The following is a 13042-nucleotide window of genomic DNA, read 5'->3' on the forward strand; positions in this document are numbered from 1 at the left end:
AGCTATTACCATCATTCCTCCCACCGAAGAGACTGTCACACAAGGTGGGAGGGGACCTTTCAAACGCTCGCCTCAGCTAAGAGGAAAGGGCACAAGGGATGCTGTGAAAGAAAAAGCCTTGCTGAACACTTCACATTTCAATGCCCCGTTTCATTCTTTTCCTTTGGGGTGTTTCAATCAATCCATTTCTAAGCTCTGCTCTGAATTTTATAATGTATTGCTGTGGTGCTAAGCCGGCTGAGGTCTCTGAATTCCAACCCCTGGACATTGTTTAACACTGTTCAGTGCTGGACAGCGAATGGGTTATGTTAATACCTTTGGTCTACACTCCATCCAAATTAACACAACAGGCCTTGGCCTGGGTGGGCGCTCTAGGCACGGCCTACCACAATGTAACTATCACCCTTCTGCCAGCTGGAGTCGGCAGCATCATGGGCCAGGTTCAATATCTAGGGGTTCCTCTTCAGATGTTACGCAGAGCCAGCTAGATCCCCACCCAGTAACCTGGGAAAAATTAACACCCCCACCTCCCCGGGCATCTCCAAGAGACAATCCTTCCCCTCTCACAAGCACTGAATCTGTGTGTAACAAAAGAGAAATTCTATTAAAGGAAAAGCAAACCCAGCATTAGTTTGGGAAAACAGCTCAACCACGTTTAAAACCATGAGATAATAAGCCAACCCAGCCCCAGAGCAAGCTGGACAGTGTCCTTTGCCTCAGTTTCCCACCTTGTGGTGGGAAAGTCTGACGAATGAATGTCCCGTCCATAGACAACTGCTGCCTCCCCATATTGGAGGGCACAATCTAATGGGAAGGATGCATGATCACTCCACGAGTCCTCCGTCCAGTGACCCCGCCGCCTTGCACCACACCTGAGGCTGCCATGCTCTCCTCATCCCAAGTTACCCACGGGGAGAGGGGCTCTGTCCTTCTCTCCCTGGGCCTCCCCACAGTACGTTCAGCCGCTCTCCCTGGCAGCAGGGTGGGAAGAAGGATGGAGCCACTGCTGCCTGAGAAAGCTCTGCCGCTCCAGCTGCCAGGGACTGGGACCAAGCAAGCAGCAGCCCCCTCTCCCCTCAGCATCTTTCTGGCTCACTTGGCCCCTGTCCATGGCAGCTGAGGTGGCAGCAGGCCTCCCCCTGCCCTACCTGGCCAGGTGCCTTCGTACCTTATTGGAGTCTGTAGTCCTTGAGGGTTCTCTTGAGACCTGCTGTGCCAGCTATCTGCGCAGAGCTGGGACAGCACACAGGGAGCACACACACACACACACAGCCGACTGTTATCAACATTGGATAGAGAAGAGCACCATACCGGTGATGTCTGACGACAGTATCTATCATAACTATTTGTATAAACCCTTCCGTGCACAGAAACCCAGACCGATCTGACCAATTTGTAAGATTTGGCTGCCAAAATATGTTCGTTATAGAGCCATGCTGCTAACATCCATCATCTAATTATACTCTAGTGAGTGATTTTTTTAAGAGTTTTATTTTTGGTATCTCAGCTACTTTTGAGCCATTCGACAGGTTTCAGAGTAGCAGCCATGTTAGTCTGTATTCGCAAAAAGAAAAGGAGTACTTGTGGCACCTTAGAGACTAACAAATTTATTAGAGCATAAGCTTTCGTGAGCTACAGCATCCAATGAAGTGAGCTGTAGCTCATGAAAGCTTATGCTCTAATAAATTTGTTAGTCTCTAAGGTGCCACAAGTACTCCTTTTCTTTTTGAGCCATTGTTAATTTCATCCCTTCCTTCATTTTTTAATTAATGCACATATTTTCTCTCTAATACTCCTTTCCCCCTTGACAAATGTATCTTAGCCCCTGTAGTTTAGTATCAGCTCATTTATGTTAGAGGTAAAAGATCAGGTTACAACACATAATCTGAATATTGCTTTCATGGTGGATTAGAAAGATCTCCAAAAACATCATGCCCAAGAATAATCTGGAGAACATGAAGCCACTGTGCTGGTCCTGTACATGATGGAAACCACTTCAAGCCAGGGAGTGCTGCACCTCTGGCACCCTAGTTCCAGCACTTATGATTTATTTTTTTACAAAAAACAATATATAAAACCATAGACTACTAAAAAGCTTTGAAAACCTTTTAAAAAAGGCTATGTATCCGACTGAAAATAGTTCTTAGACTAATATTCCTATGCAGTGCTTCAAACCCAAACTTTGGAGCACTAGGACACTGAAAGTGAAATGAATTAAAAGCTGTAGAACTGATTTTTTCCATTGGCTAACCTTAGAGAAATGCTAAAAGTAAAGCGCATACGTAGTTACTGTGACACTGCGCCCCATGTGCACCATAGTGGAATGAGTATGATATGATTATGACATAGTTATGATGCATCTTGTACAAAATGTGCCATGTGAGGTGTCAATGGAAAAGTGATGATTTGCTGAATATGATTATCCTGTTTATAGGCATGAATCATTTTTGTATCTGGCGATATAAATATTGACTATGTATCTGTATTTCAAATGTGCTTGCTCCTGGGTAACACCCACAAAGCTTTTCATCCAGTCTAGTCAGCACACTGAGAATGGCCTAGTCAAGTTGAATGGCCCATGAGCAAAGACAATGGGCCATGGGAAAGGCTTATCCTCACCTGTAGACACTTCAGTCAGCATATGGATAATGGCTACCATGATTCATCAAAGCATGCAAGGGCATGTGACTAGGTCATGTGATACTGGACTCCATTTTGGTACCTGTATTTTCCCACAAACTGTGCTATGGGCTTTGCTTGAAACAAAGAAAAGTTCCCTTCACATGAAAGAAGCTATACAAGGGGGAAGTGCCATTACCAATTGGCCTCACTCCCCACACAACAGAACATCTGGAAACGCCTGAGGGACAAAGAAAGATTGACCTGGAGGAAGTGCTGGTCCCAGGCGGGAAAGAAGGAAGCCTGATTGTATACAGTAGACTGTTTGTACTATCTAACAGGGTGAGACATGGCTTGATTCACATCTTATCCAGTTTAGAGAACTTAGATTGTGTTTTTGTTCTATTTTTATGGTAATCTACTTTGATCTGTTTGCTATCACTTATGATCACTTAAAATCTATCTTCTGTAGTTAATAAATCTATTTTATATTCTACTTAAAAACAGTGTGGTTTGAGTGAAGTGCTTGAGGAAAAATCTCAGCTCAGTTAACAAAGGCTTATGTATTGTCCTCTCCAATTTGAGGGAGGGGTGGAGTAAGTAACTGAACTTTGTGACTTTGTGACTTTGTCCTCACCCATAATTATTTCACATTTGGGGACAATGTATACCTTCAAATCAGCGGCACTGTGATGGGTACCCGCATGGCCCCACAGGATGCCAACATTTTATGGCTGACTTCGACAATGCTTCCTCAGCTCTCGTCCCCTAATGCCCCTACTCTACTTGCGCTACATTGATGATGTCTTCATCATCTGGACCCATGGAAAAGAAGCCCTTGAGGAATTCCACCAGGATTTCAACAATTTCCATCCCACCATCAACCTCAGCCTGGACCAGTCCACACAAGAGATCCACTCCTGGACACTACGGTGTTAATAAGCGATGGTCACATAACATCACCCTATATCGGAAACCTACTGACCGCTATTTCTACCTACATGCCTCTAGCTTTCATCCAGATCACACCACACGATCTATTGTCTACAGCCAAGCTCTACGATATAACCGCATTTGCTCCAACCCCTCAGACAGAGACAAACACCTACAAGATCTCTATCATGCATTCCTACAACTACAATACCCACCTGCTGAAGTGAAGAAACAGATTGACAGAGCCAGAAGAGTACCCAGAAGTCACCTACTACAGGACAGGCCCAACAAAGAAAAGAACAGAACGCCACTAGCCATCACCTTCAGCCCCCAGCTAAAACCTCTCCAACATTTCATCAAGGATCTACAACCTATCCTGAAGGACGACTCATCACTCTCACAGATCTTGGGAGACAGGCCAGTCCTTGCTTACAGACAGCCCCCAACCTGAAGCAAATACTCACCAGCAACCACACACCACACACCAGAACCGCTAACCCAGGAACCTATCCTTGCAACAAAGCCCGTTGCCAACTTTGTCCACATATCTATTCAGGGGACACCATCATAGGGCCTAATCACATCACCACACTATCAGAGGCTCGTTCACCTGCGCATCTACCAATGTGATATATGCCATCATGTGCCAGCAATGCCCCTCTGCCATGTACATTGGTCAAACTGGACAGTCTCTATGTAAAAGAATGAATGGACACAAATCAGACGTCAAGAATTATAACATTCAAAACCAGTCGGAGAACACTTCAATCTCTCCAGTAACATGATTACAGACCTGAGAGTGGCTATCCTTCAACAAAAAAACTTCAAAAACAGACTCCAACGAGAGGACTGCTGAATGGAATAATTTGCAAACTGGATACAATTAACTTAGGCTTGAATAGAGACTGGGAGTGGATGAGTCATTACATAAAGTAAAACTATTTCCCCATGTTATTCTCTCCCCCCTTTCACCCCCCACTGTTCCTCAGACGTTCTTGTTAACTGCTGAAATGGCCCACCTTGATTATCACCACTAAAGGTTTTCCTCCTTCCTCCCGGTAATAGCTCATCTTAAGTGATCACTCTCCTTACAGTGTGTATGATAAAACCCATTGTTTCATGTTCTCTGCGTGTGTATATAAATCTCCCCACTGTATTTTCCACTGAATGCATCCGATGAAGTGAGCTGTAGCTCACAAAGCTTATGCTCAAATAAATTTATTAGTCTCTAAGGTGCCACAAATACTCCTTTTCTTTTTTGCGAATACAGGCTAACACAGCTGCTATTCTGAAACTCAAATACTGGTCAGGTTTTTGACCAGGGCAGGAAGGTACAGCTCCGGGGTCCTAGGCCGAGGACCTGGGGGTATCTTGGTTGGAGCCTCTCTATTGTTAGCTCATGTGTGGCTGAGAAGAAGCATTCATGTAACTGCAGCTCGGTTTGTGTAAGTGTTGGAGCGGTCTGCAGCTTGTCACAGCACTACAGTGTGAGAGGAGAGCCCAGACTGGTGAGACAGAGGGCTCAGTGGTACTCTAGTTCCAGGTTTGCACCCCGGGGGAAATCGTCAGTTACCAACTACATTACATTTTTTAAATTCTTTCATTTGTAGCTGCCTACGTCAGTGTTGCCATTATTATCTGCCTAGTCAGTCGTGCTTGTGGCAAGTGGGCAAAGCACGGAAATAAATAAATAAATGGACTGGGCCAGTTTGGGGTATGTTTTAAGTGACTTTAGGCTATTATTCCGTAGAAATCTGGCAACCCTTGATTCCAGCCACACAAATCATCCCACCAGGTTTCAGGAATGTCAACTAGATAAAATTTATACAAATAAATGAGCAATTCCAGTTCCTGTTGTTTATTATCCAGCTTTCTAGCATTGGTGTATAGGCAATTAAAGAATTTCTTCTCTCCTGTCCTTTTATTCTTGATTACTTTGATTCTCAACATCTTCACTGTGTGCTAACAAAGTGCTCATTTCTTACCTGTTTCTACCCTCCCCTATTGTTATCAGATAACACTCTCCTGCTTCCTCTAGCCAGCCTGTCCTTGAGGATGGCCTACTGTGGGGGAGGCCATCCAAACTGTTCATCCCCTGTACCTATAGAAGGTGAAATACTGTTCCACAAAATCAAAACCTGCACAACTTACCTGATCAGTGATTTACTTCCTGAACCTTCTGCCTTCTCTTTTCCTTCGTTCATGGAACAGGAAGGATCTCAGAGATGATGATGTGGATATTATTATTCTTCAGCACACTTACGAGTTTCCTGTGTAGTTTATTTCTGTGTGATATCCCACAATGCAGGTGTCATTAATATGATGTGAACCAGCACCAGCGTATCCTTGCATGCTGACTTCAGAAGCCTCTCCAATCTTAAAATGACGTTTTGTGTCTTGGCTTTGGGAGGCCCACACACTGTCCTGATGTCTGTCTACCCTTGCACAACATTCTTTCAGTTCTTTTATAGAATCACCAACAAGGATCATCTATATACCTTGAATGGTTGGTGATCTCTTTCAGGCGAAACTTGATTTTCCTACTGGTTGGGCCAAGCACCATCCACAGGTGTGTCCTGTACATCTCTCCATTCAGTGGGACCAGCTGGCTCTTAACAGATCTCTTCCACAGTTCCCACCTTGAGAACCTGTTATGGATTGGAAACTTTTAGCTATGTGGAATTCCTCCTGGTCCTCTTGTCTCTGGTGGGCACAGCCTGCCCATCCTTGTCGGTCTCCAAGGTGGCATTCTGCATGGCTGACCTCTTGCTTCTGGTGGTTCTGAACTCCCAAGCTTCTTCTCTGACTTCCTTTCTCTGACTCCTTGTTGGCCAGCTCCTTCCTCCTTGATCCTGGGGTACTGATTTTTCCTGAATCTGGTTGTTTAGGTTCTCCTCAGCTTCTCCACTTCTCTGTAGCACTTCTAGGAAACATCTTCCAGCACAGCCGCCAACTGCTGGGCCCACAGTTTGCAGGGCCCTCGCAGGAGTAACATCCAAGACCTCATCTGGGACCCCTCCACACCAGTGAGCCCCTTGGGCCCAGGCAAGCTCCATGGTCTCTGATGCTCCCTGTCCATGAACCTGGAATCCAGGAGTCAGCCATAGCTCTGTGTTCTGGTTGGAGAGGTGGATAAGGCTGCTAAGATATTCACCCTCTGGCCCAGACCTTTGCTGGTCCTATAGAGTGAAACTCATGGGAGAGTGGGACAGAGCATCCTCACTGGCACTGGGGATCAGATTAAGACTGAATCCTGACAGTTTAATGCCCAGAACAAGACCCACCTCTTGGAGCGAAACCTCTCCCTAGTAGCTGCTTGACAAGGTTCTGCCCTGCAAAACATCCACCTAGACTGATCCCACCTGCAGAGGTTGCTGTAAATGGGGCAGAGAGTGACATCCATCTTGGACTTCTATAATCATGACCCTTCATTCAGGTAGAGGCTACAGTGATAGGCACAATGAAGTACAGGTGCAGGTGCAGGGACACTCAGACAGGACTTCACATGGGGAATCAGGGATGGGGCATTAGCTGGTGTCTTGTGGGGCCCATGGTAGATCAGGGCTCTCTGGATAGACAAAAGCTGAAGGTGCCACCATGGGGGATTCTGACGGTATAGGTTGGCTCTGAACTGCTCCTGGACCATCAGGAGTCAAAGTTATTGCCACGGTTAATTGGAATGGTAACTGTGACATTATTGACATGAACTGTGACCATATAGATCATTGTTGCAACCAGGGTCCTATGGTTGCAACAGATCTTGTACAGAGGAGGTCAAGTGGAGTGTCTATGGAAAGGTTATGATTTGCTGGTTATGATTATGCTATCTGTAGTGTGTGTCATTTTTGTATTTGAAGTACAAATATTGGCTATGTACTTGTATCTCTTGTGTTTGATTCTAAGTAGCCTCAGTGAAGCATTTGGCCAGCTTCTTGAGAGAGGCCTATTCTCAGTAAGTGCCCAGTCAAGAAACACTAACTGACCAATGGACTTTGGGAGACGCCAGTCCACATCTGAGCTTTCCTGGGGACATTCAAACTAACATGTACAACAATGGCCTTCAAAAGCTGAATCACTCATGGACATGTGACTTCCCAAGGTGGCTACAAACTCCATTTTTTTTGCTGTGATTTTGCACAGGAGAATAAAGGGGTTTCCGCCCATAAGAGAAAGAATATAAAAGGCCCTGGAAACCCCTCCATTTTTGTCTTCAGCTGGCTCAAGAGATTGCCTCTCCACCCCCAAGAGATGCCTGAAAGAAACTTGAACAAAAGACAGTAACTATGGGGGGTGTGAGGATTGCTGGACCCAGACTAGGGAGGAATCTTGTCTGTGAAAGAAGCTTATTGGGACATCTCTGAGGGTGAGATTCCCCGGTCTTCAGTTTCCTACTGTATTAGGCTTAGATTTGCGTGTTTTGTTTTACTTCCTTGGTAACTTACTTTGTTCTGTCTGTTATACTTGGAACCACGTAAATCTTACTTTTTATACTTAATAAAATCACTTTGCTTATTATTTAACCCAGATTTCAGAGTAGCAGCCGTGTTAGTCTCTATCGCAAAAGAAAAGGAGTACTTGTGGCACCTTAGAGACTAACAAATTTAGTCTCTAAGGTGCACAAGTACTCTTTTCTTTTTCTTAACCCAGAGTTATGTATTAATACCTGGGGGAGCAAACTGCTGTGCATGGCTCTCTATCACTGTTATAGAGGGTGGACAATTTATGAGTTTACCCTGTACAAGCTTTTTACAGAGTAAACAGATTTATTGGGGTTTGGATCCACTGGAGCTGGGTGTCTGGGTGCTAGAGAACAGGGAGCACTTGCTAAGCCTGTTTTCAGTTAAGGAATGCAGCTTTGGGGTGTGTGGTTCAGACCCTGGGTCTTGTGTTGGAGCAGACTGGCGTGTCTTGACGAGGCAGGGTCTGGAGGCCCAAAGTGGCAGAGAAAATGGGCTCAGAGGTAGTCTCAGCACATCAGGTGACAATCCCAAGGGGGTCTCTTGACCTAACCCATACAGTAACTGTAGGTGCCTAGGTACCCTGGTGATGGATACTGGAGAGAGAGATTCTCCCCTTAGTGTGTGCCCATAGGAACTCTGATCCTATGGTGACATGGGCTGTATAAATACCTGCTTAGATATACATATGTGTAATAAGGATTTGACCCGTTACCTCTGGGTTGAGGGATGTTGCTGATCTCCCTCTACAATGTACAGCCTTGAGTACGTTTTCTGGAATATCTTCAATGTGAATGTTGACGGTTCTGTACTGGGGCATGGGGGAGAGGGTGATGGATCTGGTGGCCAAACAGGTCTTTATCATCTGACATGTAATGAGCTCACATTTGTCAGTCTCTTCCAAGATGTAGGTCATGCAAGTCCCAAGCATTGTTGTTATTACGGATGAAATGCAGGGAGCACCCATCTCTGATATTCCTGCAGAGAAGCCAGTTTCAAAACCACTGGTGCTGATTCCCCTCTGTCCTGGGTTGAATAGGGAATGACTCCTCCGGCATCTGTGGAATTTGACTCGTGTAAAATTGGTGCAAGCCAAAGACGACTTGGATCCTGCATCCCTCTGTCAGTCTGTAGGTGGCACTTTTGCCCCCACATGCTCTCGGTCATCTCAGTCTGTAAAGGACCCCAAGATGATCAGAGCTGTAGCAATTCCACTGGCTCTGGGCACCCCACTGTACTGTGATTTTTCTTGTGCCTTTAAAGTTTGCCAGGTGTTCCAGAAATCGAAGCAACAGCTGGAGGTCATGGAAGTGGAAATAAAGTTCTCTCAGACACAGCTGACAACTGGCTGGGTAAAGAACCACAGCTAGAGCCTCTGGGGTGTCTGTGAACAAACTAACCACTTTTGTGGAAAGAAAAAGACTCCACTCACTCACCTATTCTCTCTCCCTCCCATCCCCAGACTCCTAGCTAATCTATCTGTCTCTCTGTATCCTTATTTGCTTAACTCTTCTGCCATGTGGAGCCAGCAGCAACAGGGCCGGGTTCAGTATCTAGGGGTTCCTTTTCAAAATACAACCCAGAATCAGCTCGAGCCCCCACCCAGTAACCTGGAAAATTACATCCCACCCCCTGGGGCCCCTCTAAGAGGCAATACTTCCCCTCTTGCAAGCACAGAGTCTGAGTGTTAGAACAGAAATTTTTAATGAAAGGAGAGACATCACCCGGCATGAATTAGGGAAATGCCACAAGCCCACCCATGAGTGCGTGGGGCAGTGTCTTCTGCCTCAGGTCCTGAGTTCGTACAACCAAAGACCTTTCCCGTGCCCCTTTCTGCTTCCCTCACCACACCCCACTCATAGTGGTTGTCCTTCGTCCATGAGGACCCAGGGTTCAGAGGTGCATCTGTGTGAGTTCACCTCCCACCCGGGGAGGAAGGCACCTTGCTTTGGCTGGCTGCCCTGCCACCTGCTGCACTGCTCACAGTCACCTTCCACTGCCAGCTGTGTTGGAGGGCTTTCCCTTCGCCCTTTCCCCTGGGTCTTGTCATGCAAACAGCAAGAGCAGAAGACCAGCAGTCCAAAGTGCAGACAATGCGACGTTTATTGGGGTTAGTTCCAAGCAAGTATATTCCGAAGCCCTTCCACTCCAGTCGGGCTTCTCTCTACACGCCGATAGAGGTCTGTTCCCCAGTGTTCCCTCCCAGCTCGGACGCTGCAGAGCGTTTCCCCCCACGTCCCCCTTCCCGGCTCCGACGCTGCACAGCGTTTACCCCGTCCCCCTTCCCGGCTCCGATGCCACACAGCATTTCCCCCATGTCCCCCTTCCGGCTCCGACGCCGCACAGTGTTTACCCCGTGTCCCCCTTCCTGGCTCTGACACCGCAGGCGCGTTTACCCGTCCCCCTTCCCTGCTCCGATGCCACACAGCGTTTCCCCCGTGTCCCCTTTCCCAGCTCCAACGCCGCACAGCGTTTACCCCCCTGTCCCCCTTCCGGCTCCGACGCGCATAGTGTTTACCCCCGTCCCCCTTCCCGCCTCTGACGCCGCCACAGCATTTCCCCCGCGTCCCCCTTCCTGGCTCCGATGCCGCACACAGCGTTTCCCCCCGTGTCCCCTTTCCCAGCTCCAACGCCGCACAGCATTTACCCCCCCCGTCCCCCTTCCCGGCTCCGACGCTGCACAGCGTTTCCCCCGTGTCCCCCTTCCCGGCTCCGACGCCGCACAGCGTTTCCCCCGCCGTCCCCCTTCCTGGCTCCGACGCCGCATCGTGTTTACCCCCGTCCCCCTTCCCGGCTCTGACGCCGCACAGCATTAACCCTGTGTCCCCCTTCCCGGCTCCGACGCCGCATAGTGTTTACCCCCGTCCCCCTTCCCGGCTCTGATGCCACACAGCGTTTACCCCGTCCCCCTTCCCGGCTCCGACACCGCATAGTGTTTACCCCCGTCCCCCTTCCCGCCTCTGACGCCGCACAGCATTTCCCCCGCGTCCCCCTTCCTGGCTCCGATGCCGCACAGCGTTTCCCCGTGTCCCCTTTCCCAGCTCCAACGCCGCACAGCATTTACCCCCCCGTCCCCCTTCCCGGCTCCGACGCTGCACAGCGTTTCCCCCGTGTCCCCCTTCCCGGCTCCGACACCGCACAGTGTTTACCCCCGTCCCCCTTCCCGGCTCCGATGCCGCAGAGCCTTGCCTGTGACCCAGTTCCTTGTTCCCATTCTCCCCTTTAGCAAACTTGATTCCAATTTCTCTTCCCACTTCCTCTTTGACCCCAGTTTTATATAGTAATATTCTCAGCTATACCTTAAACCCAGGGGTCAGCAACCTTTCAGAAGTGGTGTGCCAAGTCTTCATTTAGTCACTTTAATTTAAGGTGTCATGTGACAGTAATGCACTTTTAACATTTTTTAGAAAACGTCTCTCTCTATATGCCTCTCTATAAGTCTATATATTTATATAACTAAGTAAACAAGGTTTTCAAAATGTTTAAGAAGCCTTCATTTAAATTAAATTAAAATGTTGATCTTATGCCGCCAGCTCGCTCAGCCCATTGCCAGCCTGGGGTTCCATTCACCTAGGCTGGCAGCAGGGCTGAGCAGGGCCTGCGGCCAGGACCCCGGTGGCAAGGGGCCAGCAGCCAGAACCCCAGACTGGCAGCGGGCTGAGCGGGGCCAGCAGCCAGAACCCCAGACCGGCAGTGGACCCTGAGCGGCTCAGCCCACTGCCACTCAGCCCGCTGCCAGTCTGGGGTTCCGTCCACTGGCTCCTGCCAGCCAGGGTCCCAGCTGCCGGCCCCACTTAGCCCACTGCCGATCTGCGATCCCGGCCCTGCCCACATAGAGTGGGTACCTACCTTCTCCTGGTTCTAGCCCATTCTCTTCCTCTCTCTCTGCATTGAGCTGAGGGTGGGAGTGCACTGAGCACAAGGTTGGAGGTGAAGGAGCAGGCTGGGGGTTGGGGTATCGGGTCTGGCCAGGAGCTAGAATGAGGGAGGGGCTCAGGGTTGGGGCAGGAGGTTTGGGGGTGGAGTGCTTACCTGGGCAGCTCCCATTTGGTATGAGGGGTGCAGGTGGGAATGTGGGGGGGGGGTGCAGGAGCTCCCATTTGGTTCTCAGGGTGGGGTGGGAATGTGGGGGGTGCAAGAGTCAGGACATGGGATGTGAGGGGGCTGGGTATGTGTGAGGGGTCAGGAGTCAAGGCAGGGGGCTGGGGGTGTGAGGAGGGTGCAGGAGTCAGACAGAGGGCTGGGGCATGTGAGGGGGTGCAGAAGTCAGTGCAAGAGGTGTGGGGGGCTGGGTATGTGTGGGGGTGCTGGAGTCAGGGCTGGGGTTGTGGGGGGATGCAGGGATCAGGGCAGGAGACTGGGGTGTATGGGGATGCAGGGGTCAGGACAGAGAGCTGGGTGTGTATGAGGGGGGTGCAGGGGTCAGGGAAGAGGTCTGGGTGTGTGGGGGTGCAGGGATCAGGGCAGAGGGCTGGGTGTGTGAGGGGGTGCAGGGGTCAGGGCAGAGGAATGTGGGGGGTGCAGGGGTCAGGGCTGGGGTCGTGGGGGGATGCAGGGGTCAGGAAAGGAGACTGGAGTGTATGGGGGTGCAGGGGTCAGGGCAGGAGGCTGGGGTGTGAGGGGCTGCAGGGGTCAGGTCAGAGGGCTGGGAGTGTGGGGGAGGTGCAGGGGTCAGGGCAGGGGGCTGGAAGGGGTGGGGGAGTACAGGGGTCAGGCAGAGGGCCGGGCGTGTGGGCTGGGGTCGTAGGGGTGCTCCCAGCCCCTGCCCAGAGCGGCTCACGGCAGGGGGCTGGAGACGATATGCCCTGATTCCTCCCTCCTTCCCCATGGCCCCATCCCCACCTCATCTCTGCCTCCTCCCCAGAGCAGCGCTGCTCTGGCTCTGCTTCTCCCCCTCCCTCGCAAGGGCCATCAGCTGATCAGCGGCAGGGAGGGAGACAAGGGGCAGGAACCCCGCACGCTGGGGGAAGAGGAGGGGGAACTTGCCTGCCCTGCAGCAGCAGCCGGCAGGACCAAGCTTCTTCACCCTGCCC

Source organism: Dermochelys coriacea, chromosome 1 (assembly GCF_009764565.3).
Source record: "Dermochelys coriacea isolate rDerCor1 chromosome 1, rDerCor1.pri.v4, whole genome shotgun sequence".
Classification (NCBI taxonomy): Eukaryota; Metazoa; Chordata; order Testudines; family Dermochelyidae; genus Dermochelys; species Dermochelys coriacea.